At 49.6% G+C, this 14,856-nt stretch overlaps 1 long non-coding RNA gene across 1 annotated transcript; it reads left to right on the plus strand.

The window, feature by feature from the left end:
• The first annotated feature begins 295 nt into the window (after nt 1–295).
• LOC124988200 (uncharacterized) lies at nt 296–1,609 on the plus strand. The gene is made up of 2 exons (XR_007109383.1): nt 296–395; nt 1,318–1,609. It is a non-coding gene; the product is annotated as an uncharacterized LOC124988200 (long non-coding RNA).
• The last annotated feature ends 13,247 nt before the right edge of the window (nt 1,610–14,856 follow it).

Genomic DNA, 14,856 nt, shown 5'->3' on the forward strand with positions numbered 1-14,856 from the left:
AGGCGGGGGCGGGGAGGGGAGCCGGGCCTCCCCGGGCCTCTGGCCCTCAGTAATCTGCTTTGTGAATGGAGTTAAAGGGGGAGGGGGCGCACATACTTGGAATTCCTTCATCTGGGTGGGCTTCTTCTCTCCAAACTTTCAGGATGTGGGAAATGGAAGATGAAAGCAGCTACATTTCCAGCCTATCGGGTTACACTGTGTAAAATGGAGAGGGAAAGAAGCAGGGGGTGGGCAGGGGCGGGGACGGCGGCGGGGGACGGCCGGGGAAGCCCAGTTTGGGAACTAGCTGGGGAGAGGGAGAAAGCGAGCGTGCGGCTGCAGATCACGTTTCTCATCACATCAGAGCTGTGGAATTTCCTCTGGGGTGGGGGGCGCTGCGATGCAGTCGGTTTAAGGTTAGTCGGTGATGAATGACAGCCAAAGGCGGACCGGTGGACGGTGTCACTAAGTGATCGGTGTTTACAGGCAAAGCCGTCCTGGGGGGTTGGGACGTGGTGCTGGGGCCACCTTCAGTCTGAGTTGTTGACCGAATTCTGTGACCCGAGAGCGGAGTCCATGTATGGATTTTATTTGTGTCTGACCTCTGTGGTATGCGGAGCCGGAACACTGGGGCCGAGGAAGCGGGGAGGTGATGAGCCAGGGCGGGAGGCCCCGTGCGGGTGCGGGATCCAGGCCCCTCCAGGCACTGCCCCAGCTCTGCTTTGTGTCTGGGGCGTCCCTGGGGCGTCCAGGCCGGGTCTGTTTCTGTTCTACTTAAGCCACGTGCTTCACACCACTCCGTTGTCACCGCCTGGCTCTCTGTGGGCCTTTCCTCCCCAGAGATGTGTGTATTTTAAAAATTCTACCCAGGCCCACGTTGCTCCTTATTTTCTCTTATGAAGGGAAGCACTCACCCCTGAGACCGTCCACAGTGGGTGGGGAACTTCTGCTCGGTAGGGCAGGTGATTCCTAAGGCCAGGTACAGCCTCCCTTCAGGGGAAGAATAAAGATTGTGGAAGACCACCTGAGTCAAGTTGGGACCCAAAAAGAAATCCCTCTGTGGCATGAAGCATAGCAGGTGGGAAAGCAGAACCAAGCAAAGGGGGGGCTACTCGCTGCTGAGAGAAAGAATTTCATTAAGCCCTGATACCAACCATAATTGAGCAATGTTTTGCTCTAATATTATGGTGGGTAGAAAGTTATTAGGTGGTATATAAATCATCACATACTATGGATGACAAAAATATTGCTTGTTTTCAAAAAAAATTAGAATACAATAAAATCTGCTTGTCACAAATCATACCAAACTTCATTGAATCTTTTTTTCTCCTGTTTCAGAAAGCTGCTTAGGATTGTGCAGTGTATCAGGGTCATCATTTCCAACCATCTATTAGTGCCATCTAGTCGTCTAGTGAGAGATTCGGTTAATAAAGATTTCTGCTTGATAGATTGCAAGAGCAAACAGACTTTTTGGACTCTCTTTGAATTGCTACTGAGCTATTACAATACATTGACTTCATTTTTTATCATTTAACAAACTGTACGCTCCCATTTTCCCCCTCCCTTCTCCTTTGCCAAATACCCACCCCCCTGTAAAGTTTGGAGAAAAAATAAATGTATTTCCTCTTTGCATTGTCTCCTTAGGACTACTTTTCTTCCAAGGTGAGTTGTAGCCTTGAATTGTGCCAGACTCCAGTGAGTCTGCCCAAATGGATACTGATCCTTTTTGACCCTCAGTCATTTCTAAGATTGACTTTTTATTTCTTTATTTTTGCAGTACTAGGGATTGAGCTCAGGGCCTCCCGCATCTCCTGCCTGCTAGGCAATGCCTTTGTCACTGAGCTGCACCCCAGGCGCGCCCCTGACTTTGTTTTTATTTTGCATTACTGGTGCTGGGGATTGAATTCAGCACCCTACCACTGAGCTCCATTCCCAGCCCTTTTTATTTATTTATTTTATTTTCAGACAGGATCTCCCTAAATTGCCCAGGATGGCCTGGACCTTCCTGCCTCAGCCTCCTGAGTAACTGGGACTATAGGCATGTGTCACTGTGCCTGGCTGACTTTTTCTTTCTTTCTTTTTTTTTTTTTAATGAGGCCTATTAAATTTGGAACAGGTACTATATTTGAACTGGTACTTCTGGATTTCTGAGTGGTGTCCTAAGAACAGGTAAGGGGAGTAACTAAAGTGGTATTTCCTGTGTGCCCAAATGAAATAAGTCAACAACCTACCTTTCTATTCTTAGCTGAAATGAAAATTAACTTCTGAAAGTTCTATGGTCAGCTTAGTCCATGGTAGCCTGCTGTGGACCTTAGTGGTGGAGGACCTAAGGATGTGAATGTTAAAATTATAGCTAACTTGGAGTGCTGGCCTTATTTACCATCTGGGCACCTTGCTTTTATTGAACCAACACTTATACAGCATTTGCTATGTGCCAGGCACTGTTCTAAGCATTTTACAAATATGTGCTGGGTTCATCCTCACTCTGCTGGTGTTCTTACATAACACATTTATGAAGCGGAGTTGCTGTTCCTCAATTTATAGATGAGGAATCTGAGGCTTGGAGATGTGAAGTCATTTGCCAGCTTATCTGGCAACAGCCCCTGTGTGGTGGGCACATCCAGCTGTTTCCACACCCACCACCACAGAGCACTGGACAGATCACTCAGCAGTGCCAGGGGGCGAGCGAGGGGTTTGAAACCAAACCGTAGGCAGCTGGGAAGAATCTGAACACACATGAAAAACCACGAGCATTTGGCACATTAGGTTTTAGGCAGCCAGGGGAAAGGGAGATTTCGAGGGCTGCTTCTTCCAGAACCACAGCGAGTCTCCGGGACCTTTTTATCATTCAATTCACAGCTTCGGTCTTGTACCATTTCCGTTTCCTTGAGCTGCATGTAGACATGCTTCTGGTCGCCACCAGCTTCTGACCTCATTACTCATTCTGTTTACAGCGTGGCCTCACCCTTCAGACGGCCCTGATTTCCCAGATAGGAATTTGGCTGCCCTGTTGACTATGATTCACATGTTCGCCCCATCCACATTGCACCAGGTCCTCCTGGGTACACGCCCCTCTGGTCAGACTAGCACCCTGGGACCCTTGCGGAAACCCCTGTTGAGGAAGGCCAGGGCCTCGCTCATCCCACCCCAGAGAGTGTGGGCAGGATTATGGAGAACCTTGAATGAAATTGAGGAGAGGGCGAACTCTTGAAGGGCTTGGAGTGGTAGGTGGGGGGCAATGTAATAAAGGGGCTTTTGAGGGAGAGGAGGCTGTCATGAGGGTGTATTGGAGGGAGGTAAGGCATGAATAAGCACGCGGGCATTGCTGGATTTGAGGGTGCAGGGTAAGGAGAGTGGCACACCGCCCTTCTCTAGGTTTTTTTTTTTTTTTTTTTTTTGGTACCAGGGATTGAGCCCAGGGGTGCTTAGCCACTGAGTCACATCCCCAGCCCTTTTTTATATTTTATTTAGAGACAGGATCTCACTGAGTTGCTTAGGGCCTCGCTTTTGCTGAGGCTGGCTTTGAACTCTCGATCCTCCTGCCTCAGCCTCCCAAGCCTCTGGGATTACAGGCGAGTGCCACAGCGCCAAGCCTCCTCCAGGGTTTCTCCTAAGAAGCCTCCTGGAGGTTGATGCCTGCAGGGACAGGAATAGGGTGCTTCTGAGGAGCTGGATGGGGTTTACAGAATATACTTATGTCAGATCTCTAGATCTTGTCAAAATATTAATGGCCCCTGGAGGGCTAAAGCCTGTGAGCCACAGTTAAGTCTTCCACACCTTTGTCTTGAGGGAAAAAGGAAAGACCAGTGAGTGGGAAGAGGTGGAAGAGCAGTAAATCCAGGGGTGTTTTCTTCTGGGGCTCACCTGTTTGGGTCGCTGCGAGGTGTGGAGACTGCAGGGGTGAGAACTGCAGGTGATACAACAGGAGCCCAGGCAGGAAAGCCTCATCTACACCCTCACACCTCCTGGTGCTGGGGATCAAATCCCAGGTCTCTTGCCCATGGTCCAGCCTCCAGCCCTGAACCACACCACCCCTCTCCACTCTCAGACTCCCAGCCTGCTGCAGGATGCCCTTCTGGGGATCAAACCCAGGAACACTCTACACTGAGCTATATACCCAACCCTTTTTTATTTTAAGACTACATGACTGAGGCTGGCTTCAAACCTGCAACCCTCCTGCCTCAGCCTCCCAAGTCGCTAGAATTATAGGGATGCGCCACCGCGATTGGCTATTTTTTATATTTTTGTGGTTCCAGGGGTTGAACCCAGAGTATTCCACCACTGAGCTACATCCTCAATCCTTTTTATTTTTGCTTTGATACCCTGTCTCAAAACCTCAGCCTTCTGAGCCGCTGGGATTACAGGCATGAACAACCGCACCCGGCTTCTTTGCATGTTTGTTTCTTCTGCAACTCTAGGTCATGACTCGGAGGGGGCAAACACTCTTGTCAGCCTGGAGAAGGGCCTTCCCTGCAGAGCACAGTTCAGCTGGTGGAAATCCCAGTCGCAGCAACCACCGTTTGTTTTCCAGTGTGAAGTGCCTGGTTCTGGGCTCTTTGTTCATTTTCACAAGATCCTTACCTGTGCCTGTCCCTGTTGGACAGATGAGGAAACTAAGACTCAGGGGTCAAGCAAATCACTCAGTAGTAGCTGTGAGTTTTGATTCCAAGCTGACATTGACATTGGCCAGGCTCTGTACCACTGCTTCATATTGAATCCTTAGGACCATACTATAAATTCTTATTGTTTTGAGATGGGGTCTTGCTAACCTTGAACTCCTAGGCTCAAGTGATCCTCTTGCCTTAGCTTCCTGAGTAGCTGAGAATAAAGGCATGTGCTTCCGCAACGAGTAGTATTCTTATTATCCTCATTCTCCAAGTCAGGAACAGGCTCAGAGAGATTAAGTAATTTGTAGATATCACACTGCTAGGAAGTGGTAGAACTAAACTGTGACCCCAGGCAGGAGGATTCCCAGCTTTAGTTTTGTTTATTTGTTTTGGATACCAGAGATTGAACCCCAGGGTGCTTACCCTCTGAGCTACACCCCCAGTCCTTTTTATTTTTTAATTTTGAGACAGAGTCTCACTAAGTTGCTTAGTCCCTCCCTAAATTACTGAAGCTGGCTTTGAACTTGCCATCCTCCTGCCTCAGCCTCCCCAGTTCCTAGGATTACAGGCGTTCGCCACCGCACCTGGCCCCACTGTAGTTCTTTGACCACTGCATTTAGTTATTAAAGATCTGAAGGAACAGAACGTCATGCATTTGGTTTTACCCCTCAAGTGATCCTAGGGAGGAACCCTCAGGACAGGGCCCTCAGATAGCCTGAGAGTGTGCAGTGGAGAGCGGTAGCCAGGGGGCTGGAGCAGCTACGTGGTGCTCGTGGTGCTCGGATGGCTTCGCAGCGTGCCTTGGAAATGCAAACACAGCTCTAGTTCCAGCGCTGGCAGGGGCAGCTGGCAGGAAGCCTGGGGAAGGGAAGCCCCATCTTAGGGCACAGCACAGGACCCTAGGGCGGTGGCTTCCCCCTCTGTGACCTTTAACTCCTGCTGATGAATTGGCAGCAACTGTGTGACATCAAGGAGACATTTTCTTCTTTGTGAGCTCAGAGCTTCCATCTAAAAATTCCTCAGTCACAAGACAGAGGCTGCAGAAGCCCAGGCACACTTGTGCCCACAGCAGGTGACTGCACTTGCTCCAACACCTCCCTCCGCAGGGCTGTGCAATCCCAGGGATTCCGGCGGCCGTGGGATGCCCATGTAAGGTGTGCTCATTGGCCTTATTTATCCCTGTGGCGCTGCCAGCTCTTGGAAGGCCTGCAGCCGTGGGATTTCGATCATGGGGGCTGGTCCCACTGGGACGCCAGAGAGCCAACAGTTTCCTCTGGGGATGGCTCCTTCCCTCCTTCTTGTCCTTACTCCTGGTGAAATCCAGAACTCAGATTCGAATTAAGTGAGCAGGGAACTCAGAATTATCCAAATGAGATTTTCTTTCTTTCTTTTATTTTTTCATTTTTTATTTTGTGTGTGGCACTGGGGTTTGGACCCAGAGTTCTCTACCATGAGCTACATCGCCAGCCCCTCCCTCCCCTTTTTAAATTCTGAAACCGGATCTTGTGAAATGGCTGAGGCTGACTTTGAACTTGCAATCCTCCTGCCTCAGCCTCCTGAGTCACTGGGATAAAAGGCGTGTGCCATGTACCTGGACAGACATGTTTTCTGGACTTTTGGGGGAGCACTAAGGTAGAAGGAGGAGTGTTTTGTCTCAACTACAAGGTGATAGAAAGAACTATTATTTCAATATAGCAAAGGGCAGAGTTGAAAGGGAATCTAGATTTCTAGGTACTCCAAAGCCTCATTTTACAGAGGAAACTATAGGCTCAGTGGGAACTTGATTGAGTAGCTGAGGCAGGGTTAGAATTGGTGACCTTGGGTAAGTTACTTCCCGCCCCCCCGGGTTTTTTTTTTTTTTTTTTTTTTTCGGTACTGGGGATCGAACTCAGGGCCTTGTGATTGCGAGGCAAGCACTCTACCAGCTGAGCTATCTCTCCAGCCCTCTCTGGATCTTCACTTCCTCCATTAGTAAAGTGATATGGTGGGGTTTAATGATGTCCAAGACTTCCTTCCAGATCTTAAAATATAAAACCATAACTAAAAACCATAATTGAGTGACTCTCCCAGGCCATGGGGGATCCTATGGATCCATTGAGCAGGGCCCTGGACAAGACAGCAAGGTGAGGGCCATTTGATGAATAGATAACTCAAGGACTTTAGTTTCAATTCTTTTATTTCTTTCCCTTTTTTCTTTCTTTTTTTTTTTTAGGGGGTGGAGTGGGGTGGGCATGTATATTTCTCCCCTGGGATTGAGCCCGGGGTGCTCTACCACTGAGTTACATCCCCAGACTTTTTATCATCATTTTTTTTTTTTATCTTGAGACAGGGTCTCACTAAGTTGCCCAGGTGACTATGAACCTGGCCATCCTCCTGAGGTGCAGGGATTACAGGCAAGGACCACTGCACCCAGCACTTCCTCTTCCCTTCCCAAGTCCCAGATAGACAGATTTCCTAGTTTCTGCTAGTTTTTTTTTTTTTAAATATATTTTTTTAGTTGTAGATGGACACAATACCTTTATTTTATTTATTTATTTTTATGTGGTGCTGAGCTTCGAACCCAGCGCCTCACACATGCTAGGCAAGTGCTCCACCACTGAGCTACAGCCCCAGCCCTTCTGCTAGTTTTATGAACCACCGTGACTTCAGCTTATCTCTCTGTAACCTTCAGAATCATTCGTCAAGGCCAGCACTACATTCTGTTTCCGGTACTAATCTTCCTGCTTCTACGCCTTCAGTTAGGTTATCATCTCTATCATGTGAATGAAGAAACTGAGGCTCACAGACTTACGTACTTGCATATTTCCATAGCAAATATGTGGTGAATTCCTCAAGAATTCAAATCTGGCTGGAGACCAAGTCCCAATTTTTACCAACTGCCTTGCGTGACCTCCCCTGGAATCCTGAAGCTCTGACGGTGGCCCTCAGTTGCACGTAACAGTGCTCAAGAGAGTGAGGTCATCGGCTTATCTGCGAAGACCCAGGATGTTAGCCCTGTTCTGAGGCCACAGACTATACCCTTGAATTTGACCTCTTAACTCATAATGAATACTCTGGATTGGGGCTCAGCTTAGGGAGAAGAACCAAGATCATTTGTCTTTCATGACTAGTGGACAAAAATTCAAAGTGATTAGCTATCATTTTGTTCCTCTGAGTTTCTTAGTAGCTAAAGAGGATATAAGCCCACTGAGTTGTCAGTGTGGATAAACTGGATGGATCTGCATGAAGACATTTCCTAGAGTCACAGCTTGGAAGCCACTCTACTGTAAGCAAAGAAGAGAATGAAGGAAATAGAGAGAGAGGAGAGGAGCCACTACATCAACACTGGTTTGTTCAGGACAAAGGGGGGGGGGGTCCAGTGGAGACTGATGCTGAGGGGGCCCAGTGGAGACTGAGACCCTCTTCTGCTTACGGCCTGGGGTATGTATAGGGGGACAGGGGAGTGGGGGGATTTTTGACTAGGTATTGGCAAGGAGGTTGTCAAGGAAGGGTCCTTTTGGTCCTCACCTCCATTGTTTGAGGTGGTCACTGTTCCATGTTGAACCATGTATTTTCAGGATTCTGGTCCCAGAGAACAATTTCTTTTCTTTCTATGATGATGGAGCATCGTCTGGAGTTTAGCTCAGGCTGAGTCAGAGTGACTGCGAGGTGACTCTTGTTCTAAGGTGGAGGATATGTTTCAAAATGGCGTTGCCTGTGTCAAGTTCCATCTAACACATATGACTAACTCGGCTTTGTAAGTTTTGCCACTAAAATATCTTCTGACTCTCCTGAGTCATGCTCCTGTGGGACTGTTGCCGAAAGCTCGGTCCTTGTCCCCTGTGCCAATCCAATAATGAAGACACGGTTTTGAGAAAAAGAAAAAAGGTTTATTGCTTTGCTAGCAAAGGAGAAACCCAAGGAACTCCTGTCCCAGAGGCTGTGATTCTGCCCATCAGCAGGAACAGGGGACTTTTAAAGAGGAGACTCAAGGGCTGCATTCCCCATGTTCTCTGTCGTTGCCATTCACTTGTTAATTTGGGAGATAGTCCTTTCTGAGATCTTCTGGTGCCATCCCCAAAGTCTGGATTACTTCATTCCTGTGGTGGGTGTGTGCTCAGGGACAGGTGCTGTAAGGGAATCCCACTCGACAGGAGGAAAGGGAGGGCTAGAGAAGTTGGGAACGGTGGCTCACGACTGAGTCCAGTAACTCAGAGGCTGAGGCGGGAGAACTCTGCCCAGGATGGGGAGGAAAGGTAATCCTGTTTCCCCTGAGATTAGGGAGAGAGAGACTAGGGAGGGGCAGGGAGAGAGGAAGAGAAAGAAAGGTGTCCGTTTTAAAAATCAGCTGCAGTGCAGAGCAGCAGGGCTATATACAAGGCATCAAGCGGGTCACAGTTATAGCACCTGGTCAGCAGGTGACACAGGAGGAATGGAGATGAAGCCAGAATTGGGGACAAGCAGTGTAGAAATAGGGGATCGGGTCAAGTCGAGGAAATGGAGGCCTTGAAGCCATCTGCCTCTGGAAGTTGGAGACTGCCCCTGGGAGAATGGAATGTCAAGGATCTCCGGAGCCCACTGATTACTAAATTTATCTGTGCTTGTCAGGGACTACAGGCAAGGAGCTGCTAATTAATGCCCCCTGGGCTCTTACCTGGTTGAATCACTTTGGCCCTCCCCCTGCCCATCTCACCTGGAAAACCGGGCCTAGACTCATAGGCAGGAAGGAGAGATAGGTGGGGGGAGAGAACAAAAGAGACCTTAACCTATGAAAGATGTAGGGTGCGCTCACTTTTGGGAACTTTAGAACATCAGCCATGGCCTCCTTCTCCCTCCCGGGAGAAGTCTGTATTATTACCTTTAAATAAAACCTGCTTAATGTGCTTGCCTTGGCATGCTCCTCTGATGTTATACTTCAACACCCGAGGAAGCGGAACTCGTCACCAATAAACGGTGGTATCAGAGACAGCAACTGGAAATCCAATAATGCCCTGCACCTTTAGGTTTGGGGATCTGCCAGGAGTGAAGTTTCTGCTCAAACTGTTGCCATCAGAGATCTGAGGGTAGCGAGACTAGGTGGGTGGGATTTGGAGGCCACAAGGAGACCCTTGGGAACAAGCCATTGCTTTGTTTGTTCCTTCCAGAAGCGCTTACCGAGCGAGCACCTATATGGGCAGTTGGGTCTTGGGCTGTGTTGGATACTGGGAATTCCAGAACTAATACTGAAGAAGTTAAAGACCAACTCACAAGCAAGACACTGTTACCCAATTGGAGACGTGCTACTCTGGAGCCACGAGCTCTTGGGGCATGGTTAGTTCTGCTGGGCTGGGGTGAGGTGCTGGTCGGGAAAGAACTCACTGGGAAGCTGTCCTTTGAGCTGAATCTTGAGATAAGAGGAGGAGGGGAGAGTACATTCCAACCCAGAGAGGAGCTGGAGCAAAGGTTCAAAGGACTGGGTGAGCATGGGCCAATCAGGGTATGGAGAGTCCAGAATATTCTCCAGGAAGTCTGCTTGTCTTTACATGAAGAACCACTTTTGCAGGTATTAGTCTATATCATCGTCAACATCTTCAAAGCTAACATTTATAGAACCGAGTATGCGCCAGACACTCGGCTAAATGCTTTACTCACATTGTTTACCAAACAACAACCCTGAGCAGCAGCTGTTGAAGGGTTAGGGAATACCACTCTACAGGGGAGGAAAGGGAGGGTTAGAGAAGTTGGGAACAGTGGCTCATGACTGAGTCCGAGTCCGGTAACTCAGAGGCGGGAGAATTGCAGGTTCCAGGCCAGCCTGGGCAACTTAGGGAGACCCCTGTCGCAAGTGAATAAAAGGGACTGGGGGTTCGCCCGGTGTGCGAGGTCCTGTACCCCCACACGTTAAGGTACACGTCCAAAAGCATCTCTACACTGCTTTGTTTGCTTGTTTGTTTTCTGGGGTTGTGGGGATCAAACCCTGGGCCTTGTGCATACCAGGTGAAGCACAAAGCTCTTATCTTCCCCTGTATTCCCAGTTTATGCTTTCCCTTTCTTTTGTAAATGATTTGTGGGGAGGGGGTGATGGGGTACATGTTTTTCTTATGTGTGTGTGCACACGCGCATGTGCACGCGTGCTCATACCTAAGTCCCTGTCCAGGCCCCCTCCTGTCCAAGGAACACTCACTGGAAAGTCACCCCTTGGGCTTCTCCATCTCCCCATGATGTTCCAGCAACAAGATTCTGTACAACCTGAACCAAGGAACCAAGCATGAGATTCTTTTATTTTGTTTTGTTTTGTTTTCAAATGAGAAATATTAAACCAAAAAAGAACCAAAACACGTTCAGAAGTGTTTATTTAACCACCACCACTGCCCAGGGCATTTGCCTGGAAACCATGTTAGTAAAGTTTTTTTTGTTTTGTCTTGTTTTTAATGGAAAGTGGTTTTGTAAGTAAGTAAAAGGAAGGGGAGTGTCGTGGGAGGGGTTGGGGTTGAAAGTTAATTAGGTTCAGATTTTGAAGTGTCTTAAGTGCCCATCTGCAGAATGCAAACTTCATTTTACGTGATGTAAAGAAAAGGGAAAGGAGCTTCCGTTCTGCCTGTCCTGAGCTAGCCCGACCTTATCACACTTGGCCTCCATGACCCGGGAAGGTTCTTGAACAGGGTACAGATGCATTCTATTTTAAGATGACCTGTGTTGGTTAAGGATGAATTAGAAGGGAGAGGATTTACAAGAGATCCTGGTTTCTGGCTTATGAGTTCTGTTAAAATCTGGAGCTGTCGCTCAGAGTAGAGTGCCTGCCTGGCATGCACAAGCGCCCTGGGTTCAACCCCCAGAGCTGCAAAACAGGAAAAAAAGGAAAAGCTGGGGGTGGGGCTGGGGTGCAGCTCAGGGGTAGAGGATGTGCTTCGCATGCAGGAGGGCCTGGTTCAATCCCCAGCACGACCCCCCTCCCCGAAGAAGAACAATGAAAAGAGAACCTTTAATAAAGACACCGATACGTGACACATATCTTTTTGTCACACATATAAACTCTGGTTCTTCTTCAGGAAGGCATGGGGGTGCACACACACACCTGGTCCTCCTGCTGAGGCAGGAGGATGGCAACTTTGAGGCCAGCTAGTGAGACCGTGTCTCAAAATCAAGAATAAAAAGGGCTGGGGCTGGGGCTCGTGGTAGAGGGCCCTGGATAAATCCCCAGTACCAAAATAACTAAACAAACAAACTCACCAGCTCTGTTTTTTTCAAATTTTTAAAGCATTAGGTTTTGTTTTTGTTTTCATGCAGTGAACCCTACTGTATCACTCTAAGACAATCTCTTGCAAATCTTCTCTTGGTGGGCAGGATGCCACTTGTCGCCGGTACCTGAGAGAAACTCAGGAGTATTGTAGCTGGAGTCTGAATCTAAATGCAGCCCCTAGTGACTCAGAAAAGAATCTAAACTTGGCCAAGTGCCTCCCTGTCTCTTTAGGCAGCAATCTAAAAAGTAGCTCTGTGTCCCCCTCCACCCCCCAACTAATGAACTATATCTAACAGCCTCTCTTTAGAGAGTCCTTTGAGAAGACAGGGCATTTGTTTTTGACCTCATTATCCATTTCAGCCAGTCCTGGATGAAAATAACCGCCCCTTAGGCAGGTACGTTCCTCACATTCCTCTCCGTGCTAGCTGCTAGGACGTCGCTAACCCCAGTGGCCATGGGAAAATGCCGCCGTCGAGATAACGAGAGGTGGAGAGGTCAGAGTACAAGCCCCTTTCATCTTTTCAGGCTGTTTCCAAACCGGACAAAGGACTCTGTCCAGGGGTGCCAGGCCCACGCGGCTTTATTTTATAGTCTGGCCCTGAAAGGGGGTTGGGAGGCCGTGTCATATCTGGATATTGTTTTGGAGGCCAGTGCCTGGCTCCTGGGAAGTCCTTGCCTCCTGGGGGAGTGCTAAGTGGCAGGAAGGGCCAGCAGCCCCTGCTTGGGCGGAAGAGACCACCCAGCTACTGAGGGAGGGTGTGAGGGGCTCGAATGTGGTGAGCTGAGCTGCCCGGCAGGATTTATCATGCAGACAGTGAGATTAGGGGGTGAGGCTGTTTAGCTGCTTCGAATCAGCGCCTTGGATTGGCCACCAAAGAGAAAAAGGGAAGGCAGGAAGCAGAAGGGAGGAGGAGGAGGGCTGAGTAGGGGTGAATGGGGAGAGAAGGACAGTTGGGAAATCTGGAGGAGAGGGCAGGTCCAGAATCCCGCCCAGTCTGACCCTGTCCTGCTCCACACTTGGACAAGTCCTCGTTTTCTTTTGTATAAAGCAAAGGGATTAGGGTTGCACCTGGGGCCTGGCCTGGAGGACAGGGCGGGGCCTTGGGTTGCCCAACCTTCTCCCCCTGCGCTTTACCCTCTGTCTCCTGTGGTGGTACCTTATCAGAAAGCGACAGGGCTACATTATCCATGATTGAAGGCCTAGGGCTGGGCATACAGCTCAGTTGGTAGAGTACCTGCCTTTCAAGCACAAGGCCCTGGGTTCAATCCCCAGCGCCAAAGAAAGTCCAGTACTCTCTGTCCCACCCAAATCCCTAGCCCACTCCCTGGCACCTGGACACTGTAAAGATGGTCCTCAGGATGACTGGATTGTCTTTTCCTGTGTGTGTGTGTGTGTGTGTGTGTGTGTGTGTGTGTGTTTTGCAATGCAGGCCTCTAGGCAAGCGCTTCCCCTCCAGCGCCCCCCCTACATTTTTTGGTTCTGTGGTACTGGAGAGTGAACTCAAGGGCGCTGCACCATTAAACCCCACCCCCATTTCCCCCCACTCTGTTTAGTTTTGAGAAAGGATCTCACGGAACTGGCCAGGCTGGCCTTGAACCTGCCATCCTGCTGCCCCAGCCTCCCAAGTAGCTGGAATTAGAGGTGTACAGCGGTGCTCGAGTCCCTCCTCGTTTTTATTTGGATGTATTATGGTTATTATTAATTTATTTTTTGTTGTTGTTCTACTGGGGACGGAACCCAGGGGCGCTCTACCCCTGAGCTACATCCTGAGCCCTTTATTTTGGAGACAGGGCCTTGCTACATTGCTGAGGCTGGCTGTGGACCTGCGATCCTGCTGCCTCGGTCCCTGGGATTACAGGTGTGTGCCACCGCGCCTGGCTGGCCCTGCCAGTCCTGCTGCCACCATCCTCACCTAACTTTTTGCCATCACACATGTGAACTGTCGCCATGGCACTCACTCTAGGTTAGTAAGACCTCAAAACACTCACGGAGCCCTCCCAGGTGCCAGGCTGTGCCAAGCCTCAGGTCCAGTACCTCCAGGGAGACGCTGGGCAGAGTCTGAATATGGTGGCTCAGCAGGACGAAGGAAGACCTTGGTGGAGGGCTGGGCAGCACAGGAAGGCTGCAGGTCGTTCCTTCCCTTGGCCTCCTGGCCTTTCCGTCACAGGACTTGATGTTCTGTGTGTCCCCTCGTCAAGATCCTTTAGTACTTTGCCAGAACCAGCTTGGCGTCCTGTCCCTCCCCATGTGGCCCCTGCCTCTCACTGCTCATGGTCAACTCTCTGACTTTTTTTTTTTTTGCTACTGGGGACGGAACCCAGAGGGCTTAACCATTGAGCCACATCCCAGTCCTTTTTATTTTTTATTTTGAGACAGGTCTTGCTAAATTGTTTAGGGCCTCACTGTGTTGAAGAGGCTGGCCTTGAACTTGCAATCCTGCTGCCTCAGCCTCCCTAGTTGCTGGGATTACAGGCGGAGGCCACCATGCCCAGCCTGGCTTTCATTGTCGTTGTTTTGGGGATGGGTCTTGCTGCTGATTCCCAGGCTGGTCTTGAACTGATGGGCTCAAGCCGTCCTCCCAGGAGCTGGGACTGCAGGTGAGCAACAGCGTGCCCAGCTTTTTTCTGGAAGGGTTACAGCTCACTGCGGTAGGTATCCTCTCCTTCAGTGTGAGGATGAGGACACCGCGGTTCAGAAAGTTCAAGTAACTCGTGCAGGTCGAACGGCCACAGCGAGGTTGCGTGGACCTGAGTCCCCAGGTCGCACCCAGATCATCCCCTGCTTGCCGTTCCCCTCCAGGGTGCATGGGCAGGAATGCACAGATACTGGGGCTAGTCCTCTTTTCTCCTCAATCTTTTCCCCCCAGCTAAAACAGCAGAGGAGATGATTTACTGTACACTCGTTACACTTGGCCACAACTGAGAATGGACCTAGGCCAGAAGGTCCTGGGCAAAGGACCAGCAGGAACTCTGTGTTATGAACAAGGTGGGCCTCTCAGAGGCGGTCTTGGCAACTGGATGGGGATGGCAGTTCTAGATCCATTGAGACAAATTCTGGACGGTAGCAGGCTG

The sequence above is a fragment of the Sciurus carolinensis genome, chromosome 7 (genome assembly GCF_902686445.1).
Source record: "Sciurus carolinensis chromosome 7, mSciCar1.2, whole genome shotgun sequence".
Taxonomy (NCBI): Eukaryota; Metazoa; Chordata; class Mammalia; order Rodentia; family Sciuridae; genus Sciurus; species Sciurus carolinensis.